Consider the following 3,861-nt stretch of genomic DNA (forward strand, 5'->3'; position numbering starts at 1 on the left):
TCATAACCATCCAATGACAAAAGGTGAAATTATCGTTTCACTCTTTATGTAAATTTTGTCCCTTATCTCGAATTTCATCCAATTAGTGATTATATACTCTAGATCTAATCTTTGAGTATCTAGATGTGATGAGTAGCTAATACATCAATCCACTAGGCCAAGATTAATCATCAATCTTCCTGAAATCACTAGAAGTGATGTTAATGCTATGAACTCTATTATTTGGATATATGTTCTCAGACATTCATCTCAATTATAATCCCAAAATATAGAGTCTAGATCAACGCTTTATTATGATCATGCTCTTGGTAAATCAAAGATTATAAGGAGATTAAACACGAGTCTATTATCCATCAAGATTTCAGTTCTACTATAAGCAAATACATAAGTGTGAGATCAAGATTTATGTAACGGTTAAACTTAAATTTGATTGTCACATGGTTTTGGTTCTTGTTATAGTGTCATTACTTGAAGTCAACCATGTCAATGATTTGAGACCCATCATTCTCTTGTAATAAATCACATTTGCTTCTTTGAAAGTAATCCAGACACTACAGCCTTAATACGATAAAGTGACTAGCTTTATTAGATGACTGTAAATAATTTTTAGATTCAATTAAAATACATGTCTCCTATGTATGACTCTTCATACAAATATATTTTAATATCTCAATAGAATCATGGTACCTTAATAACTAGATAATGAATACTTACTTAAAACAAACTCTTCGTCTTATTATCAAAATATACTTTCATTACAAATAAATTTAATGAAATTAAGCATGAAAATATACTTGCTTTCCGAGGTACCATATTCTCAAAATTTCCAACTAAATGCTTTTAGTATATAACTAAGTCAATATTACCATCTTATCTAGATGTGATTTATTTTCCTATATTCATTATGTATCTTATAGCATAAAACTCCTTTTAAACTAGAATACGTAATGTATGCATGGCATTCCTTAAGAGAAGTTGGCATCTTAATTCTGGATGATGTGTTTTCAAGCATACAAATAATATTTAATATCATTCATAATAATAATAATAATAATAATAATAAGCCACGTTAGTGTCCATCCTAAAACAAATAAAATAAAAAAAATTACAACTTGTAATTCTCTTCAATCTTGCTTGCTTCCTCTACTTGTCAAGATCATTTCCATTTAGCACCCTTTTGAGTTTTATGACTATTTAAAATCCTCAATTTTAATTTTAATTTTAGGGTTTACTAATTAATAGTTTTACTTTGTCTAATTAATTAATCTCATTAATTAATACCAAAATAAAAAATTTTCAATCCACGGATAAAATATTAATTTTCTAAAAATAAATAAAATAAAATTTGAAAATTTTTTAACAATATATATATTTTAAAAAAATAATTTTCTAAATTTTCTTTAATTCATTAAAAAAAATTTGAAAAGGGCCACCTTAATGGGCTGTTGCCCAACAGCCCAATGGTGGGTTTTACGCCTATTGGTAAGCAGAACTTACTGCTGCATTTGGTAGCAGTTGATGCTGATGTGTGCTGCCCAACAGCCTAGCAACACATAACTTATGTTAATGTGTGTTGCCCAGTAGCCTGACAACAGACAGACGGTGTGTGTTGCTCAACAGCACACCTCACCCTTATTTCATTTTTTTAATCAAGGAAAAAAATATTTTAATAGAAAATATGTTTTTATAATAACAGAATTTTAATGTGTGAAAAATACTTTTTCTTAAAAAAATTGATACAAGAAAAATTCTTTTTTTTAAAAAAAAAAAATTAATAGTCATAAAAAAACAATTAAAGAGACCAAATATTACCTAATTACCTTTTTTCATTTGGCTTTCATCTTCTTTCTCTATAGACGCACCAAATGTATCAAGTAATATTAAAATTATATTGCTTTTCTTAGTTACATAATTCTAAGGAAAAATAAAAAAAGTCAAAAAGAAAACATAGCGATGATAGGCCACCTTCTTGTTACATAGCCAAAGGAAAATGTTACATGTAAAGTTTTCTAAGATAATTAATATGTAAAAAACCTTGAATCATGCATCATAACATACAAATATACGTTGATCACATCAAGAGAGTTAAATATATGTAAAAGTGCCAACCATGTAAAATAGATATGAGAAAAAAACTTGTAATAATCTTTACTTTGATGCCAATTGTTGGAGTAGGATCTTAGTGGATTGATGTGATTGTGCAAAGCACGGATTTCAAAAACTTTCTTTTATAAAGGAAGCAAGCAATCCAATTACACAAGTGGAAACACACATTATTCTTATTGCAAGTAACATAATCACATCTAAAAAAATAAGAATCCATTAAGTAAGAAAAAAACATACATTTTATTTTGAGATTTTTATTTTCAAACACCACCACACCAATGAATGATTTCTCGATCAGACAAATTTATCACTTATTCTTTAAGAACACTTTCAACTTGAACTTTGAGTGGACAAAGTGTGGAATGCAAAACCACAAGATGGCAATTGATTTTGTCTATTTTTCCTTCTTAAAAATTAATTGCTATTTTTTTCAAAAAATTTCAACTAAGAATGGGAGAGAGGAAGAAAGATATGAAAAAGTTTGGAGGAGGAAAAGAGAAGTGATGGTTGAAACTTTTCAAGAAAAAAATACGACCCTCTTTTTTCTTCCAATCTCTTCTCTTTTTATTAAAACTCTTACCTCAAAGATTTAATCAAAATCAAATACCTTTGAATCGATCTTGACTATCCATTTAGAGTTATGGAAGCATCAAACATATTTCATAATTATCAAAATTAAAATTAACGAATAAATAATTTAATTCTTTAATTATCATTTAAAATTCTTGATAAAATAAAACTCTTTATTGAATAGTAATTCTTATTTTATTATTATCTATCTTTATTTAAAAAGAATTAATAATAAATAAAAGAGTGATTGTCAAACATAGAGTCCCCTTTTATCAACATGGATGTCTAGATTCATTTTGCTAGAATCCTCCTAGCATAATCTTAATTTAAGATAATTCTTATCTTCAATTAAGATAAAAATATTTTATCTTCTCTAAATTGAGAAAATATGTTTTCTTGCCTAGATTAAGATAAAAAATATTTTTCTTATCTTAAATTAAGACAAACATATTTTCTTGTCTAAATTGAGACAAGCATGTTAAAGCTATCATTTTTATATACAATTTAATTAATTAAATCAAAACATTCATTCCAACTTAAACAAGTTGAATTCTACGAAATTAAATAGGGAATCTATTTGGACATAGATATTCCAAGTTTCAATAAACTTATAATTATTCTTAATCTCATTAAAAATAATTCAAGCTTATTAACCATGAAATCACTCTACCATAGATTCATGTTGCACTCTTGGATTAACTATAATTACAAGAAACAAGTCAATACTTTATATTAATTATTAGTTGTCCAATTGCAAACCTTACATTGTGAACCCTTATAACCATCCAATGATAAAAATTGAAATTACCATTTTACCTTTTATGTCAATTTTGTCCCATAATCTCAAATTTCATCTAATTAGTGATTCAGTACTCCAGATCTAATCTTTTAAGTATCCAGATGTGATGAGAAGCTAATTCATCAATCCATTGAGCCTAGATTAATTGCCAATCTTCTTAAAACTACTAGAAGTGATGTTAATACTATGAACTCCATTATTTGGATATATGTTCCTAGATGTTCATCTCAATTATAATCTCAAAATGCAGAGTCTAGATCAATGCTTTATGATGATCAAGCTCAAGGTAAATCAAAGATTATAAGGAGATTAAACACAAGTCCACTATCCATCAAGATTTTAGTTTTACTATAAGCAAATGCATAAGTGTGAGATCAAGATTTAAG

The sequence above is a fragment of the Theobroma umbraticum genome, unplaced genomic scaffold (assembly GCF_002168275.2).
Source record: "Theobroma umbraticum cultivar Fairchild unplaced genomic scaffold, ASM216827v3 scaffold_34.0, whole genome shotgun sequence".
Lineage (NCBI taxonomy): Eukaryota > Viridiplantae > Streptophyta > Magnoliopsida > Malvales > Malvaceae > Theobroma > Theobroma umbraticum.